Below are 19,520 nucleotides of genomic sequence, written 5' to 3' on the forward strand. Positions count from 1 at the left end.
AGGAAAGATGTCTAGGGAGGGAACAACAGTCGGCTAACGTCCAGTTGGCTAAGGAAGAAGTAGCAGGCCCTCTCGCTAGACTAGCTCAGGACGACACCGAATATTACCATGACCTGTTGAGTGACACGGAATATTACGAGGACTTGGTCTGCCCAGCTTGTGATGAAAACTCCCAAAGTGCAGAAATCAGGATGAAGCACTTAAAGTCTAAGGAACATAGGGAGATGGTGGCACTACAGCTGGCAGCGGATAAGGGAGCCCCGAGAGTCTCCAAGAAGCAGAAAAGAAAAAGAGGAAGCAGAAGACGATAACCATCTAAATCATTATCACTTCTATCAGATCATGCACGTGGGCCCTACGAAGGGGGCCAAATCAGTTGGAAAGTAGGAAAAATTACCAAGGCAGTCCAGCTGTTTGTAAAAGTCAGCACTGCTGGTTCAGCAGGACAGAAGTTCAAGCTGTTAAGCCAAGGGAAAGACTATTGGATGAGTCACGCTAGAAGTGTGAACCGGCTACACCACAGAGATGTTGTTCGGACCGAGTCAAGACCAGAGACTGAATCTGTGAACTGTTCCCGCAGAGACTGAATCTGTGAACTGTTTCCCGCAGAGACTATATCTGTGAATTGTTTTACATGAAGTTGATTATATGTTATGTTTAATGGGGAATAAGTATGTTGTAAGCTAAAAAGGGAGGATTGTAGTGTATGTACCCGTCTACCTTTAAGAGAACTATTGTATGTAACCGTTCACCTTTAAGAGAACTATTTTAGGTGTGGCACTACTTTGTTTGGCTTCTGTATACTGTAATACCGACGGTGACCGCACCAGTATATAAGTGTTGTGTCAGGATTTATTGGGCAGATTCACCCTGACCTTCGAATAGTAAAGTCCTGTTTTAAGTTACTCTTGGAGTCTGTGTATTAATTAACTAAACAACCCACAGACTTTACAGTTACGGTCACAGAAGGAGCGTTAATCGCGGCCAGAAATCCTTCCACCACTTCATACAGTTCCCCAAAGGGAACATTGTGAAGACACGTACGACGACGACCTCCAATGCTGCAAAGCCACTGTCAGAATTTGGGTCTACAATCTATGTAAGTAATCATCATCTGGAAAATCCATGCGGATTCTCCAGCGGGTGACTGACGAACTGCCTCCACCCATGCCCCCCATCCCCAATAAATTGTGTAAACAGCTAAAAACAGCAGTTTACAGCGTGCCCTTGGAGTTTCTGCTGATCATCCGCTGAAGTTATGGCAGGAAATAGGGACAACTGCATGGAATTTCAGGGTCCATATTTTTAAACATTTTGAAAATTAGAACCACATTGTTTTGACTTGAACCACAGAGAACTGATGTGGGAACAGTGACCAAGCATATAGTATGACATTAGCTCTGATAGGACATAGAAAATTCAAAAGGCACTTCACCGAATTGGAGGATTTTATCAACAGAATTTGGTCCATGAAAAGCTATTACAGAAAAAGTAGCTGGAAGATTTATATTCAAGGTAACTTTTTGCTTCAAAATTAATTGTTTCTGACTCTGTCATTTTCTTTAAGAAAATACTTACCTGGGGTGACAGGAAACTAATATATATCATTTTCTTTGCTCTGTAGATTGGTTCAAAGTCAGCTTACCTTGAGGTCATGGCAAATTAATATTTGTTATAACCCTCAAGTCTGGACTTTTTCTTTAAAGACTATGATCCCGAAATGTAATGAGGCCATTCATGCTAGTGTTACACCCTTGAGCCAGGTTTTCTGCCTACCTATGCTGTTCAGTGCTGATTCTGCCATAAATTATTGTGTCAGCTCACTTAAATACCCATTGGCAGTTTAGTAGCACAACTCCTGTGTAACAGGGGAGTCATGCACTGAGGAGGCTTGGAAATTCAGAGTGCAACCTTTAATAAGCCTAGAATGGCTGAAAATCACAGCAGCAGGTGGGGGAAGTAGCAAATAAGTAGGATTGTCTTTGACACAGTGAGTTGACCCTTGTAGTATTTTAAGACTTCTAAAGTAGTCAAACCTTTCAGTTAATACCTACCAATTACTTATTTTACTATTTTACCTTGGTGCTGAGCCACTGGTCTGTGTGTCTGTTTATTAGTAGAGATTTTATTGGCATTCTGCTTTTCTCATGTCACATTTAAAAATCAAATTTAGACTTATGATGACCTGAGATTAAATTGTCAACACAAGAATTATTACAGTAAAAGATACAGTCAACCAAGAAACAAGAACATTTCATACATGAGCAATTTTCATTTCCCTGGTCTAGAGCGGAGTGACAGTGATGATGACAAGATAGAGTAGATTCAGTTGGCATTGAAAATGGCACCTCTATTTGTGCTCATCATGGACAATTATCAAAGTTGCGGAAGAATAGTTGAAACAAATCCATTTTTCTATGGTCCTCATTTTCAGCAAGTTGTACAGTTCTGAAGCAACATGAAAATACACATTAAGGAATTGTGCAACAGTTATGTACGTTTTGCTCATTTTTGTTAACAGTGCTTGGGAGCAAGCCAGAGTAGCAGTAAAAACAGAAAAAAATACTGTATGTTACAGATTTCCACGAGTCTTACTGCCCTGTTTACAAAGATTTACTGTTTTGTTACAATTAACACAGAGGAAAATACAGCCCTAAATATCTCAATTTATTATAGCCCATACTTGGCTTTCCTAGTCAGTTAAGGCATCACATTTTTATTTGGTGAACTAGATGAGGGACAGGGATTCTGCTGCCATAATGATAAATGCATATCAATTTAAGTGCGTATCTATGGTTGTGTGTGTGTCTGTAGAGGGAATCCATCTGTATTTCATGGTGGCCCAGGGGGGCTCATACACTAGGATTAACCTCTAGCTTTATTTTAGGACTGGCAGAAAAATAAAAGAATAACAACTGAATGTTTGTCCTTAACAAAACCTTTCCTCTAAATTGCCACCTACTTAGGGGTGGATTTGTTTCTATAAAAAGTTCAGGTATTCAACGAGTAGCCGAGCCGCTATCGCATATTTTAGACTATCGTCCAAAGTCAAAATTACTCCCAAACTGAGACCAGAACTCCCATTCAGAACAGAAGTTACTTAGAAGAAGAAAATTTAATTTGAAGGGTATATGAACATACCATATGAACATTTCCGTTATGCAAATATAGCTACCTCAGACTGCGACGCTGCTTCAACAGGTTGATGCCTAAAACCAAGACATGTAGAAACTAACCTCGGGATTCTCCTCCATGATCCTGCCCAAAAGCAGATGAATATTGAAGGACAATGCAGGCAGTGAGATCTATCACCGGCAATGGTCTTCGGGACTGCTGCGGAGCCGGGAGAAGCTCTCCAGCTGCTCGCCGCTCCACATTCAGTTAAGTATATTTTTTTAAACTTACCTTTTTGGTGGCGGCCTCCAGAGGCCCCTTTAAGGACCACTAATTAGGCTGCATATAGACTTGGTTATCCTGAACGCAGCAGGACCAATGCTGGCTGCGTTCAGGGCAGTCCAGTTCTGGGAAATGGGTCTCATACAGGTGTTAGGTCCCCTATTGCATATGCAATGTGCCTAAAGCCTTTTTCAAGTGTGGGCCCTCGACACCTATACTGGCGCATTTAACAAATATAGTGGGTGCTGTACTTATGGGCTTAATTTTGCTGGCGCTCAGAAGGCGGGTTCGACGGCGGGTCCACTGTCAAAATCCAAATGATTGACAGCGGGGTGGTATCCCGCTCTAAACCCGCCTCCTTGTGAGTTTCCCTAATGCCGGCTCTGCCTGCGCTTTGCAGACATGACACTAAGCGGTGGGTCATTCAATTGTAATAGTTGAGAGGCTGTTTAAACCAATTTCCTCACCATTTTAGGAGGCACAAAGTATTTTGCCAAGTTTTCCACGAGGTTCCCGTCGCTCGGGGATCATGCCAGGTAAGTATGTCGGGTTCTGAACAACCCTCCATTTCTTTCAATAGGTGACAGCTGCAAAAGTGGTTTAAAACCTACCATTATACAGCTGGTCACTTTCCAATCACAGAAGCTTCAGGCTTGAGTATTTGGAACAGATTTTTAAGCTTTATGCATTTGGGAAGTGTTTGCAGCAAACTCTCTATTCACTGTCACCCCCTTGAAACATCATATCTAACCCTTGATAGATTGGTTCTGTCATCTGAACTTCACCTGCCATATGAATCATCAGAATGGGCACGATTTATGCTCTGTCACCTTGGACTCTGAGTCTGATGATGATCAACTGCAGCAGCAACAAAACCAGCCACACCAGCAGCAGCAGCAGCAATAACAAGAGCACCAACCTTCTCCTCAACCACCTGATGCCGCACAGGACATAGGGCATCAGTGCAGGGCTGCACCATGTCAGAGGCCATACCCTCAACACAGGGTATGCAGGCAGAGGATGAGCTTCCTCAACATGATGGAGCAGCAGTGCCAAAGGAGGCTCAGACTATCGCGCCAGGTCATCGCCGACATTTGTACTTTACTGGAGTAAGACCTGCAGCCCAGAAGAAAGGGTGGACACTCACCCTTGCCCTCAACTTCTTCACCTCAGGCTCCTTCCAGGCATCTGCATCAGGCATCGGCCACACACAGATGCATCGCACAGGTAACCAATGCCCTCTTTAATAAGTTCGCAAATTATATTAATTTTACCACTGATGAAGCCACTGTCAATGAATGTGCGCTTGGCTTTGCCACTCTAGTTGGCTTCCCACGGGTGCAGGGAGTCATCGGCTATACACATGTGGCCATCACAACACAGTAGCATTTGTTTTCCGCAAGGGCTTCCACTCCCTCAACGTTCAGCTGGTCTGCAACTATAGGACGTTTATCATCCATGTGTGCACCAAGTTCCCTGGCAGCTGCCATGACTCATACATCCTGCACCGTCCCTCAGCTCTTCATACCATCAAACAGTCTTGGCAGCTGGCTGCTTGGAGACAAGGGCTATCCCCTGAAGACATGGCTCATGACACCTTTGCGGAGGTCAACAAATGAGCTTGAGGGATGTTATAATCAAATCCACATCTCCACAAGAAGTGTCATCGAGCAGACAATAGGCTTGCTCAAAATGTGCTTCAGATGCCTCATCAGATTTGGAGGTTCCCTTCAGTACGCACTAGCTAGGGTCTCGCGAATAGTTGTCGTCTGCTGTGCCCTGCACAACATAGCGCAGCAGCGAGGATTAGCACTGGATGAGGAAGACACCGCTGAGCACAGAGTCTCATTGGAGACGAGGAGGCTCACCATGAGGTTGGTAATGAGGATGAGGAACACCTGGATGAGCCGGCGGTCCCATTGCGACCAGTACACGAGCACGTCACGCCAGGGATACCCTTATCAATGGCAGATTTCAATAACTTCATGCAACTTATACATGTGGCTGCCACCTGCATACGCAGGTTTGCATCACCCAACACTAACACCATGCAGCAGTCAAACAATGATTCGTCCCTTGTTTTGACTCTCACCACCATTGCTGGGTGTAAAATGAGCCCTGACCCTTCACTCTGCCACTTCCATTTCATCACACAAATTTGCCAATGACCTCCAAGTGTGAAATTAGATGCTTTATGAACAGAACTTCATAGAATACTAACATGACATTGATAAAGAAAGACACACCTGAGTGACTACCCTTGTGACTATTTGTGTGGGATCTTCCTTTTCCATGTGCTTCTACATCGTGTTACCCGTGCGGCTTCAGCAGATGTAGAAGCAGCTTCCTCATCTTTCTGCTGCGCCTGCTTAGACACCTTTGGCGGTTGTCCTCTGGGTTCGGGAGCTATTGATGTCTCCGCCAATGTCTGCTCCTCCTGCAACTGTGCATGCACAGGCTCGGCAATCACTGTCCGGTGAGACATCTGGGGCTCTGACAGGGATTGGCAAGGGGGTGGAAGTAAGAGTGCTTGGAGCGGAGCCCCCACTTCCATGTCCCCTCCAACCATCATCCCTCTCATGGGCCACCCGCACTTCCCTGCTAGCAAGTAGCTGGAGAGCACCTTGCTGCACTTCAGTGGGGCCATGAGGACCCACCTCTATACTGACATCCATTCCTACAAAGGATGTCTATGAGCCTCTGGTTTCTCTCCTCCATAGATACCCATCTCTCCTCCATTTTTCCCCAACTCTCCTCCATATATAAGCATCTATTTTGAACAGAAACCATGTTCACATGTGACTGGCGCGGTGTCTCCTCCATGCAGGTGGCCATCCTAGCCATGGAGGCAGCTATAGTTGCCAATGAGTGCACCACGGTGTTGCTCATGATGCAGATGGACTCCTCCATTCTCTGCAAACTCACAATCATCACGGTCGCAAAACCAGTCAGAGCCTCCTGCACTTGTTCCTGCAGCTCCAGGATCACCCTCTTCCTGAATGGCCCCCAAGGCTCAGCGTCTGCATGCAGCTGAGCAGAGCTCGGAAACTCCTGCGCTCTCCAATGAGGACTCTCCACAGCTGTGAATGTCTCCACTATCGGCTGCTGCTCAGTTGTGATCTGTAAGACACCAGGTGACAACACTACTCCATCTCGCGATCTACCCTCCGAGGTGTGCGACTCTGCGCTGGTGCTGGGTTGCATTGTCTGAGGTGATGCTGTGCCCTCAGAGGCAGGAGGCTCCTCTGAGGAGTCTTTTTGTTGTTGCTCTTGGACATTGGGGGGGGCACTTGATGGACCTGTGGGAGAGTGAAGAAATCAGTTAGTTATACAGGATGTCTGCTGCAGACACATACCATTTAGAGGGATGGATGAAGGTACAAGGGATGTTGGGCTGTGTAGCGTTGTGCAGGAGTAGGGGTGGCAATGTAAAGCGGTGCGAATGTGAGGAGACGCACAGCAGCATCAAGGTAATTATGGCTTAATACTCACTTTTCCTGATCTTACTAGATCATTGAACATCTTGCAGCACTGCAGCCAGGTGGAAACGACCACCGACATCCCGTAACCTCCTGCAATACCTGCAGCCTCGCTGCCTTTGTCTGCTGGGGAGGCCTCTTCCTGCCGTCCGCAGGGAAGAGAACCTCCCTCCTTGCTCTCATTCCCTCCACAAAATGACGGAGGGACTCATCTGTGAAGCGAGGTGCTGCTTGTTGGCGCTGCAAGCTCATATTGCAGAGACTAAAATACTGACAAAACTGAATACTATCAATTGAGAACTGGCAGTAACTGGGGCCATGGCCCCTTTAAATAAACCAGCAATAATGGCGTCATCCAGTGATGTCACCAGACCCGAACCCTTTAAATGGGCCGGGAAATGCACAGGGCTGGCTTAACAAGGCCCATTAGGACAAGATTCGATATATCGATGGGGTCCACACAGCAGCGGGGCTCACCCCACCCACCGCCAACCTCTCCCACATTGAAGCCACCCAGGTAGGCAAAATCACGGCCCTTGTGCGGAATGTGCGCACGCATGTCACCTGCCATGTTGGATACATAGGTGCCCATTTTAAACCAGTATCAATGAATTTTTAGGCTTGTAACTTCCAGTTATATGCCTTAGTGTACCTTGAGGTGAAAGGATAATTACTAGTCCTAGCCCCTTTAGGGCTACCCCGGATCAGGCGTATTCCTCAGACTTTCACTTTCATCTAAAGTTTGAGGTAGCCGAATCCTAAAGATGCTTAATTGGGTCTAAAGGTCCGGACTATCTCTCCCTAAAGGAAAGGAACAACCTGAAAATGTTACCGTCCTCCAGATAGCAATTTTAATAAGTTTAGCTAGACAGTAACGTTCCAGATATTATGAGGGCCTGGAAAACTCCCTTAGAATTCTGCAACTTCTCATCAATGAGTGTACAGAGATTGAGTTCGTGAGTTTGATACAGAAGTCTTTTGTGAGACAATTCTAAAAGTATATAGATTTGTTAAAGAACTGACATGTAATTTACAGTTGGTGAGTCAATCGCAACATTAACAGTTCCAAAAAGAGAAAGCTTACAATTCTATTATCAGAGATCGTTACTCTCAAATCTTAACTTCGCTACAGTTTTACAGTTCTTAGTTTTCTACACGATATCCACAAAAATCGAATACTTTTGATACCCGAGGCTCAAAGAGATAAAAACGTACAGAGCCTGCCTCTGAATCGTGAGAATTGCTTTGCCCCTTTCAACGAATTCTATCTTCCCATTTGAAAGTTCTATATTTATACCCTTGATGTCATTTTTACGAAGGCAGATGTTTGTTACTTTTATGTGCTTCTTTACGAGGTGTAAATGAGAACACCTTGTACACGGTGAACCATTGTCTTGTTCCCAAAGGTCAGCCTGTCAGGAGCTTTTAACCTTCTGTTTCAATAAAGTTATTGATTCAGTGTCAACAACTATCTTATCTCAATAGCCAGAATGCTATCACAGCTTTTTGATAGTTAGGTTTCTAGATTTCCAGACCCAGTTTGTCATGTTTTAAGAAGGCCAGAATTCTTTCATAGAATGGTGTATTTTTCTGAATAGGTTATATGGCTTAATCCTTCACACCCCCTCTTGACCAAAAAATGAACTCGAGCATCAAGACAGAGTTTGGTCAATGTTACTAATAAGGTTACAATAGCACATTAATTTCACAAGATTCACAAGAGCCTAATCATGTGCTACATGAAAATTCCTTTTAAGTCATCCCAGGACAATGTTTTGCCTTATTTTAAATTGAACACAAATTAAAAGGATGATAGGTACATTGTCATGCAATTAGCGAAAAAAACATGTATTTAGAATGTCCAATTGGCAGATGTACGTTCCGTAGTGGTGAGTTATTCATACGATTCAAGGAGACGTCATTTGTAACTGGCTGAAGCTTGAAACGCTGTTCCATTGATCCAGCGTGAGGACAGATTCTTGTTTTCGTAAAGGCCTTGCCAGGAGCTCAGTTGATTCCTTCTCCATCCGCAGTGTTTTCCTCCTTCGTTGAAGTAACTCATTGATCTTTACTTGTTTTGGTTGTGGCTTTTTGCGAATCCAATTTCTGAATCGTTGCCAAACATCGTGTGGAGGAGTCAGTGAGACCGTCTGGGTGACCATCATCAGTAGTTTGCTGCATCCATTTCCTGTGTCATGCTCCAAGCTGGGTCTTGAAAGACAGTGTATGACTGCACCTTGTATTATTCCTCCATTTCGGTAACCCGCCGGACATCTTTTGAGATTGTCTATGGAGATAGTTTTAAGAATATGCTTTCCATTCAGCTGATTAATATGTATTTTAACTGTTCTTTCGTTAAAAACAGAATGTATTTGAACAGGTTTTTTCCACTTCGGTCTTAAACCAGGTTTTTGCTCGAACTTCTTTTCCTGTACCCATTCTCCTACTAGGGGTTGCCAAGCTTTGTTTGTCAATTTTTTCTGCCTATTTGCCTCCCTTATCCTCTGATCATTTTGATGAATCTCCACTGTTACTTTTTTTAAATCTAACTGTCATTGATGGGTCAAGGAATCAGAGAGAGTAGAGGCAATAAAAGAACCATGGGTAAGCGGTGTATGCATCTCAACTCCATACATCAGAAAATATGGAGTTTATGGGGACACTGTCCCTGATGCAGATGCGGGCACATTATTGAGTGATAGCTGTGATATACCTATCAATTCATCCAATGAAAAGCGACGAGTTAAGATAGTAACTATAGGTTTTTATTGGCTAAATAACAGAGCCCACCCTCGTGGGTGATCGGGTCCAACAAGGAGGAATACCAGCCAGTCAACCACCTTTATACCTGGGCAAGCAGGCGGAGCCATGGGCGGAGTCAGCTGTGGTCAGCCCAGGTATAACAGCGTGACAAGAGGTGACCTTGTGTAGTGACACAACAGTGTAAACAGTGATAACCATAGTGTAATGATATAAACAGTGATAACCATAGTGTAACGATAGTGAACGATAAAAGTGGTTTACCACAAGCTGCACCTCCGGAATGACGGTGGTCCACTTATTCCCCCGATTCTCAACAGTTTGACCAATAGCTTTTTTACTTCCTGGTTTTTACATTCCACCAGCCCCGCTGATTGCGGATGACGTGGCGTGCTGTGCTCTAACCCAATCCCCCTTTGTTCGTGGTAGTCTTTGAAGACCTTGGAGACAAAGGCTCCGTCTTGATCGGAGTGTAAGATTTTGGGTGCACCAGCTACAGTAATTATATCAGAAATAGCAGTGGCAAGTGCGTTTTCTGAAACAGTTTTTGTAGGGGCCATCCAGCAGAAGGAAGTGCATCCATCTACACAACCGAGAACATGTCTGCATCCCAAAGATGGGGGAAGTGGTCCAATAAAGTCAATAAAAATGTTCCCATTGGCTCATCAGCTTTCACAGGAGCCAATGGTGGTGGCTTAATTAGTGATGACTTATTGGTTAAATTGCATGGCTCACAATTTGCCACGTATGTTTTACAGGCTTTAAGCATGCCTGGCCACCAATATAAGGGAGTAAATTTGCAGAATGTTGTTCTGGCACCACAATGTGCTTGATCTATGACCTCATGAGCTTCTTTTACAAGCTGTTCTTGTTTGTGTCTCGGGGGTACTTCTCGGTTTCCCTTGGGCAACTTAACTAGCACAATGCCAGTAGGGGTTTCCGAGTAAAAGTAATTTGATGGATATCCTGGTGGATTCTCATTTGTTGGGTCTAATATCTGAATCAGTTCCTCACCCTGATTAGCTGTCTGTTCTGCCATAGTGATAACACTAATATTGGCAGGCCCCTCTCAAGGGGGTGTCATGCAGACCGAATGTTTTGCTTGTTCGTCTGCAAGATTGGTTCCTTTTGAGTGTACTGTCCTAGTGTTATGCCCGTTTACATGAATCACCTGACAATTCTGTTTCTCCATTCGTGAACGGAGAATGTCTTCCCACAATGACTTATGATTTTTGGGTTTACCCTTATGATTGGTAAAGTTTGTTTGTTCCCAGAAAACTAGATCTTGGTTATATCCGCTTTTACAATAGTCACTGTCCGTACAGATTGTGGGTTTAATAGGGTCTGCCTTTTCTAAAGCATACCGTAATGCTGTGGCTTTAGCATATTGTGCTGTCTTATGGTCAAGGGGTATGGCCAGTAATTCATTTGGTTAAAAAGAATAGGAATCTCGAAAAGTCCCTACTATTATCCCCATCCCAGCTGAGGATTATTGGGATGTCCCTTTTTTAATCGTCATTGATGATCCATCAAAAATTATTACTTGGTCTTATGGAGGTATAGGGATAGGATTATTTCCCCTAATAAAGCAATTGTTTGAATTCCCTAATAAAGACGTGGCCAATTCCGAGAGGGATTGCCATTTCATCAGGACCTAACCTCGGTTAGGGTTTAATATGAACTTTATAAGAAATTTCTAGTCCTCAATGGTATATTGAGGGAGTTTTGATTTAAGTTCTACAAGGCCTGATCAGGGACTTGTCTCTAGAGACTTAAATCTGGGTCTTAGTACCACTGTCGGTAAAACACTCCTTCTGTACTTAACAATCTACGAGATGGCTATAGGTATAAATATAAGTATAGGGTTCTGTATCAACACGTTAACACACATGTTGGGCGCCAACTGAAGGGATAATTATGAGTCCTAGCCCCTTTAAGGCTACCCCGGATCAAGTGTATTCCTCAGATGTTCACTTTCAACTAACGTTTGATGTAGCCGAATCCTAAAGATGTTTAATTGGGTCTAAAGGTCCGGACTATCTCTCCCTAAAGGAAAGGAACATTCTGAAAATGTTACCATCCTCCAGATAGCACTTTTAACAAGTTACCTAGACTGTAATGTTCCAGATATTATGAGGGTCCGTAAAACTCCCCCAGAATTCTGCAACTCCTCACCAAAGAGTGTACAGAGATTGAGTTTGAGAGTTTGATACAGAAGTCTTATGTGAGACAATTCTAAAAATATGTAGATTTATTAAAGAACCAACATGTAATTTACAGTTGGTGAGTCAATTGCAACATTAACAGTTCCAAAAAGTGAAAGCTTAGTTCTAAGTTTTCTACAGGACATCCACCAAAGTCAAATACCTTTGGTACCCGAGGTACAAAGGGTTGGAGACTTACAGAGCCACCTCTGAAGTTGAGAATTGCTTTGCCCCTTTAAAGCGAGTCTACTATCCCATTTGTGAGTTCAATATTTATACCCTTTTCCAGTGGTTTTTCCTTTAAGGTTTTCTGCTGATGTAAGCTAATTATCTCTAGCCATTATTCTGCTGACCCCTGCAAATCTTACAGTCACCTCAGCTGGTAGCATTACAGAATTATGTCTCTTCTCTAGGTGTTCTAAGTTTACCATAAAAAACAGTGTAACGGCAGGTGCGTTTTACTTGATGTCATTTTTAGGAAGACAGATGTTTGTTTCTTTTATGTGCTTCTTTATGAGGTGTAAATGAGAACACCTTGTACAGGGTGAACCATTGTCTTGTTCCCAAAGGTCAGCCTGTCAGGAGCTTTTTTACCTTCTGTTTCAATAAGGTTATTGATTCAGTGTCAACAACTATCTTATCTCTATAGCCAGAATACTTACACAGCTTTTTCATCGTTAGGTTTCTAGATTTCCAGACCCAGTTTGTCATGTTTTAATAAGGCCAGAATTCTTTCACAGAATGGTGTATTTTTCTGACTAGGTTCTATGGCTTATTCCTTCACAGAGGTATAATGGCATATGTATTGTGGGGGCCACTTTACACATCCTGTTTTCTTTAAGGATTTGTTCTCTCTACTTAGTTTTTCTGTGTTATTGGTAACAGTGATCCAACGGCATACATCCAAACAAAAATGTTTCTCCATTGTCTGGTCTGGAAAACCTATGCATTCCTTAAACTTTACTTACGCAATCAACATACCTCTGGTGTGTGCTCTGAATAAGCAGAGAAATACTGGGCTTTACTGCTATGCAAACATTGGGAGATTCACATGAACACCGAAAGCCCTTTGTTAAGATGTAACATGCATACTATATCGATTCCTAATTCTAAACTGGCAAGCTTCCAGCAAGATCTAGATGAGAGCCATGCTGTTCAATATTCCACTTCCCACATGTTCAAATAATCAATACTACAAGGCAGAAAATTTCACCCGGCATATCTGATGAGACATACTTGTACTACATAATTCCATAACCATTTTAGCATGTATTGGGAAGATTTAGCATGTGCTAATAGGACTGTTGAAATGTTTGAAACCTGTCAACCTGGTCTTATCATGATATGATTGTATTTTACTTTTCCATGGAATACAATTCCATGGAAACCTGTCCCCCTCCAATAAAAATTTGTGGCATGTCACTATGATTATTTCTGAGGAGAACGAAGGAGTTGGCTGTTCCTACTGTGATTAGTTTTTCACTTTTAAATGTCCTTGCAAAGAAGTATTAGCATTGCAGTGTTATTCATGCACTCGCTGTGTTCTGAAGCACTGAAAACGTTTTGTTAAATACACATATGGAATCCTATATGGAATGATATTGTTGTACTTTAAGAAATGGCTATGTAAAAATGTGGTTAAAGGTCTTAAATGAGAATATTCTTGACTTTGTGCTCTTATCCATATATTAGCTATGCCATAGGGCATAGATCAGTGAAAGGCCAAGCAGAATAAATAAATCACAATTTGTAATGTACGGTTGTAAATACCAAACATACTTTACTGTAAATCTCTTTCACTGTTATATAATAGTTCAGACTGACTGCACAAGAAGAAAAGGAAACCAAAATTAAATTTTTATTTCTATAAAATATGTTTGATTCAACTGCATGTGTCACTTTATTACTTACTAGCTGGAGTGCCCGGCAGTGCCGAGGCTTTTTTGAGGGCATGTTGTTGTTGGAAGAGAGAGAGAGAGCGACTGGGGGAAAGAGAGAGAGCGACTGGGGGGAAGAGAGAGTGACTGGGGGGGAAGAGAGAGAGCGACTGGGGGGGAAGAGAGAGAGCGACTGGGGGGGAAGAGAGAGAGCGACTGGGGGGAAGTGAGAGAGCGACTGGGGGGAAGAGAGAGAGCGACTGGGGGGAAGAGAGAGAGCGACTGGGGGAAGAGAGAGAGCGACTGGGGGGAAGTGAGAGAGCGACTGGGGGGAAGAGAGAGAGCGACTGGGGGGAAGAGAGAGAGCGACTGGGGGGAAGAGAGAGAGCGACTGGGGGGAAGAGAGAGAGCGACTGGGGGGAAGAGAGAGAGTGACTGGGGGGAAGAGAGAGAGCGACTGGGGGGAAGAGAGAGAGCGACTGGGGGAAGAGAGAGAGCGACTGGGGCGAAGAGAGAGAGCGACTGGGGGGAAGAGAGAGAGCGACTGGGGGAAGAGAGGGAGCGAATGGGGGGAAGAGAGAGAGCGACTGGGGGGAAGAGAGAGAGCGTCTGGGGGGAAGAGAGAGAGCGAATGGGGGAAGAGAGAGAGCGAATGGGGGAAGAGAGAGAGCGAATGGGGGAAGAGAGAGAGCGAATGGGGGGAAGAGAGCGAGCGACTGGGGGGAAGAGAAAGAGCGACTGGGGGAAGAAAGAGAGCGACTGGGGGGAAGAGAGAGAGCGACTGGGGGGAAGTGAGAGAGTGACTGGGGGGAAGAGAGAGCGAGAGAGAGACTGGGGGAGAGAGAGAGAGACTGGGGGGGAGAGAGAGAGAGACTGGGGGGAGAGAGAGAGAGAGACTGGGGGAGAGAGAGAGAGACTGGAGAGAGCGAGAGACTGGGGGGAGAGAGAGACTAGGGGGAGAGAGAGACTGGGGGGGAGAGAGAGACTGGGGGGGAGAGAGAGAGGGGGGAGAGAGAGGGGGGAGAGAGAGAGGGGGGAGAGAGAGAAAGGGAGGAGAGAGAGAGGGGGAGGGAGAGAGAGAGGGGGAGGGAGGGAGGGGAGGGGGGAGCGAGGGGAGGGGGGGGAGCGAGGGGAGGGAGGGGAGGGAGGGGGGAGGGAGGGGGGAGGGTGGGAGAGAGGGGGGAGGGGGGAGCGAGGGGAGGGAGGGGAGGGAGGGGGGAGGGTGGGAGAGAGGGGGGAGGGAGGGGGAGGGAGGGGGCAGAGAGAGGGGGCAGGGAGAGAGGGGGAGGGAGGGGGCAGGGAGAGAGGGGGAGGGAGGGGGCAGAGAGAGAGGGGAGAGAGGGGGAGGGAGGCGGCAGAGAGAGAGGGGGAGGGAGGGAGGGGGGAGAGAGAGGGGGAGGGAGGGAGGGGGGAGAGAGAGGGGGAGGGAGGTGGGAGAGAGGGGGAGGGAGGGGGAGCAAGAGAGGGGGAGGGAGGGGGAGAGAGAGAGGGGGAGGGAGGGGGAGAGAGAGAGGGGGAGGGAGGGGGAGAGAGAGAGGGGGAGGGGGGAGAGAGAGAGGGGGAGGGAGGGGGTAGAGAGAGAGGGGGCGGGAGGGAGGGGGGAGAGAGAGGGGGGGAGAGAGAGAGGGGGGGAGAGAGAGGGGGAGGGAGGGGGGAGAGAGAGGGGGGAGAGAGAGAGGGGGAGGGAGGGGGGAGGGAGAGAGGGGGAGGGAGGGGGAGAGAGAGAGAGGGAGGGGGGAGAGAGAGGGGTAGGGAGGGGGGAGAGAGAGAGGGAGGGAGGGCGGAGAGAGAGAGGGGGAGAGAGAGAGGGGGAGGGAGGAGGGGGAGAGGGAGAGGGGGGAGGGGGCAGTGGGGAGAGGGGAGAGGGGGGAGGGGGCAGAGGGGGGAAGAGGAGAGGGGGGCTGGAGAGAGAGACAGAGGGAAGGAGAGAGAGAGAGGGTGAGTGGCCCGCACCCGCAAATGGAGCCAAGCCCCGGGAACGGGCGTGAGCCGGCTTGAGGATGTGAGAGACGGCTGGGCCCGGTTGCCGGGGTAACTCTTCCCTGCCTTCCAAGCCCCACTCTCCGCCCTCCCGTGCCCCGCCCTCCCGAGCCAGCTTCAAGACCGCCGATTGCGGCTGGGTCTACGCTGGAGCCAAGCCCTGGGAACGGGCGTGAGCCGGCTTGAAGCTGTGAGAGAGGGCCGGGCCTGGTTGCCGGGGTAACCCTTCCCCCCCCCCTTCCCGAGCCCCGCCCCCAGCCCAAGCCGGCTTCAAGACCGCCGATTCGCTCACGCTCCGAGCCGACGTTGACGCGCATGCTGACTCCCGCCCCGCCCGCCTTTGCTAAGATGGCGGCGATGGCTACGCTCACCTCAGTCCCGCGCCACCAGCCTTTAGAAAGATGGCAGCGATCGCGGGCCGCTTGTTGAGCGGGACGGGAGGTGCTTAGCTCGGGCGTGGCTGGGCAACAGAGGCCCAGGCTTCGAGGCCTGCCTGCAAAAACGGTGAAAGGTATGAAAATTATAGAGGTTAGAGAAAAGATTTACAAATTAATTAACTTTTTTAAAAAACAGTTTGTGTTTTAAAAGCAACTTTTTTTTTTGCTGGATATCTAGATTTGAAAAGAAACACGCAGAAAGTGGGAAAAAGAAATGAAGAGTTTGGAATCAAGATGGCGGCCACTCACCTCAACTCAGAAGCATTAGGCCCACCCACACACGCACCGATTGGTCAACCGTCAGGTCACTGAACTGTAGGATTGGTCAATCGTCCTGTCACTCGACTCTAGGATGGCCCGCCCGCACACGCAATGAACCTTCACGTCACTCGATGCTAATGAGTGGATAATGAGCGGAATCTTGAACGTTTTTTGGATACCGTCGGCACAAGTTTTGTCCGACCAAAAAGTAAATACACCTATGAGAGTCCCCTAATGATAAGCTTTCTTTTCATATAACATATGTGTAGGTACGCTCTATAACTTTTGATTGTATAGCCGGAAAGACAGACAGACAGAGAGACAGAGAAATAGAGACATAGGCCTAGAAATTCGGTAGGCTTAGCACCGCATTTGAGGCGCTAGAGGGCCTAGCGCCGGAGTTATGGCCAGTTGAGAAATTCCCTGGGGCCCTAAATCGGCGTTGCACGGGTAGCGCCGCGCCGGCGCCGATGACGTCATCGGTGTGCGCAGCGTCCCGGTTGCCGTGGTAACCCGGCCCCAAGCCGAAATTCAGTTGCGCCCGCCTCGCCCGTGGCAGGCGCAACTAAGACTCTGGCAACAGAGTCTTCCCCCAGTGTGCGCCGGCGCATAAAGGTGGAGCGGCGGCCGGCCGCGTTCCCGGCGGCCGCCTGCCCGCACCTCCCTTCCCGGACTCCTGCATTCCCCCCCGCAGCCCTGATCAGTGTCTCATGCGAGCCCGGCACTTCCCCGAGGTGCCGGGCTCAGATGTCGGGTCAATCCGCCGGACAGTTGTCGGCTGCAGGCAGCTCCTCCTTAACAGGAGGAGGAGGCCTGCAGTTCCCCCGCCTGCCGCACCGCATCGGGTGCCGCAGCGGGGGATTAGCGCCGGGAAACCCAAGTTCACGCCCGTTTTGAGGCGCTAAAGGAGGGTTTTAGCGCCCGCCGCCGTCTGGGCCCGGCGCACCCGAATTTTCGTCGCGCGCTGCCGCATTACCGCTGGCGCAAACTTTCTGGCGCTACAGCCCTGGCAAGACCAGAACCCAATTTCTAGGCCATACTGTTTTATATATATAGATAGCTGGAGTGCCCGGCGGTGCCGAGGCTTTTTCGAGGGCATGTTGTTGTTGGAAGAGAGAGAGAGAGCGAATGGGGGGAGGAGAGAGAGAGCGCGACTGGGGGGAAGAGAGAGAGCGACTGGGGGGGGAAGAGAGAGAGCGACTGGGGGGGGAAGAGAGAGAGCGACTTGGGGGGGAAGAGAGAGAGCGACTGGGGGGGAAGAGAGAGAGCGACTGGGGGGGAAGAGAGAGCGTGACTGGGGGAAAGAGAGAGAGCGCGACTGGGGGGAAAGAGAGAGAGCGTGACTGGGGTGAACGAGAGAGAGCGCGACTGGGGGGAAGAGAGAGAGCACGACTGGGGGGAAGAGAGAGAGCGTGACTGGGGGGAAGAGAGCGAGCACGACTGGGGGGAAGAGAGAGAGCGCGACTGGGGGGGAAGAGAGAGCGTGTGACTGGGGAGGAAGAGAGAGTGCGCGACTGGGGGGGAGAGAGAGAGCGCGACTGGGGGGGAAGAGAGAGCGCGACTGGGGGGGGATGAGAGAGAGCGACTGGGGGGGAAGAGAGAGAGCGACTGGGGGGGAAGAGAGAGAGCGACTGGGGGGAAGAGAGAGAGCGACTGGGGGGGAAGAGAGAGAGTGACGGGGGGGAAGAGAGAGAGCGACTGGGGGGGAAGGGAGAGAGCGACTGGGGGGGAAGAGGGAGAGAGACTGGGGGGAAGAGAGAGAGCGACTGGGGGGAAAGAGAGAGAGCGACTGGGGGGGAAGAGAGAGAGCGACTGGGGGGGAAGAGAGAGAGCGCTGGGGGGGAAGAGAGAGAGCGACTGGGGGGGAAGGGAGAGAGCGACTGGGGGGGAAGAGGGAGAGAGACGGGGGGGAAGAGAGAGAGCGACTGGGGGGAAAGAGAGAGAGCGACTGGGGGGGAAGAGAGAGAGCGACTGGGGGGGAAGAGAGAGAGCGACTGGGGGGGAAGAGAGAGAGCGCTGGGGGGGAGGAGGGGGGGAGGAGGAGGGGGCGGAGGAGGGGGGAGGGGGGGAAGGAGGGGGGTGAGAGGGGGGAGGGGGACGGGAGAGGGGAGGGGTGAGGGAGAGGGGTGGGGGGGAGAAGAGGAGGGGAAGTGGAGGGGGGGAGGGAATGGGAGGGGGAGGGGGGAGGGAATGGGAGGGTGAAGGGGAGGGAAGGGGAGGGGGAGAGGAGGGGAGGGGGAGGAGAGGGGAGGGGGAGGGGATGGGAGGGGGAGGGGAGGTGGACGGGGGGAGGTGGAGGGGGAGGGGGGAGGGGGAGGGCGGAGGGGGAGGGGGAGGGGGAGAGAGGGAGGGGGGGAGGGGGAGGGAGGTAGAGAGGGGGAGGGAGGGAGGGTTAGAGGGGGGGAGGGGGAGGGGAGGGGGGAGGGAGGGAGGGGGAGGGGAGAGAGGATGTGTGTTGTGTGAGGAGACGGAGACTCTGCGCAGCCCCGTTGGACACCATCTGAGGTGAGTCTGTCTCTCTGCGCTCAGCTAAATGTCTGAGCTTGGGCATTGATGTCCTCCCTCCTCCTCTTTTCTCGCTCCCCCTCTCCCCCCCTCCTCTCCCCTCCCTCCCCTCTCCCCCCACTCTCTCTCCCCCCTCCCTCCCCTCTCCCCACCTCTCTCTCCCCCCTCCCCCCCTCTATCTCCCCCCCTCTCCCTCCCCCTCTCCCACCCTCCTCTCCCCTCCCTCCACTCAATTTCAATTCAATTCAAATCGCTTTATTGGCATGATGACAAGTTACATCTTATGTTGCCAAAGCATCGGAAAACATTCATGTTTGTTCACAAAAATACAGATCTATCCATACAGTGTATAAACAGATATATCCCTGAGTGTATAAATATACTTTCATATAATTTATATATACTCTTATCTTATCTTTAGTGGTTGTCCCTCTGTTTATGGCAAGCTGTAACATAGTGTGCCGCTAGTGTTACGCAATTTCTCTCGTCCCCTAGTAGGTATGGGAGTTTTTGGTCGTCATTCAAATTTCTGAATTCCGGGCATATTTTGTGAATTTTGCGTAGAAATTCTCCCTTATGCCCTGATATTTCCTACAAGCTGTGAGGACACCCCCCTCTCCC

General features: G+C 48.7%; 1 long non-coding RNA gene across 1 annotated transcript; it reads right to left on the minus strand.

Annotated features, from left to right (window-relative positions):
• Positions 1 to 2,105: 2,105 nt before the first annotated feature.
• LOC147115042 (uncharacterized) lies at positions 2,106 to 3,380 on the minus strand. The gene is made up of 2 exons (XR_015078925.1): positions 3,237 to 3,380; positions 2,106 to 2,448 (listed from the first exon to the last, which is right to left on the minus strand). It is a non-coding gene; the product is annotated as an uncharacterized LOC147115042 (long non-coding RNA).
• Between the last annotated feature and the right edge of the window lie 16,140 nt (positions 3,381 to 19,520).

This window comes from Somniosus microcephalus, chromosome 7, assembly GCF_052327205.1.
Source record: "Somniosus microcephalus isolate GS21.2 chromosome 7, FLI_Smic_1.0, whole genome shotgun sequence".
NCBI lineage: Eukaryota > Metazoa > Chordata > Chondrichthyes > Squaliformes > Somniosidae > Somniosus > Somniosus microcephalus.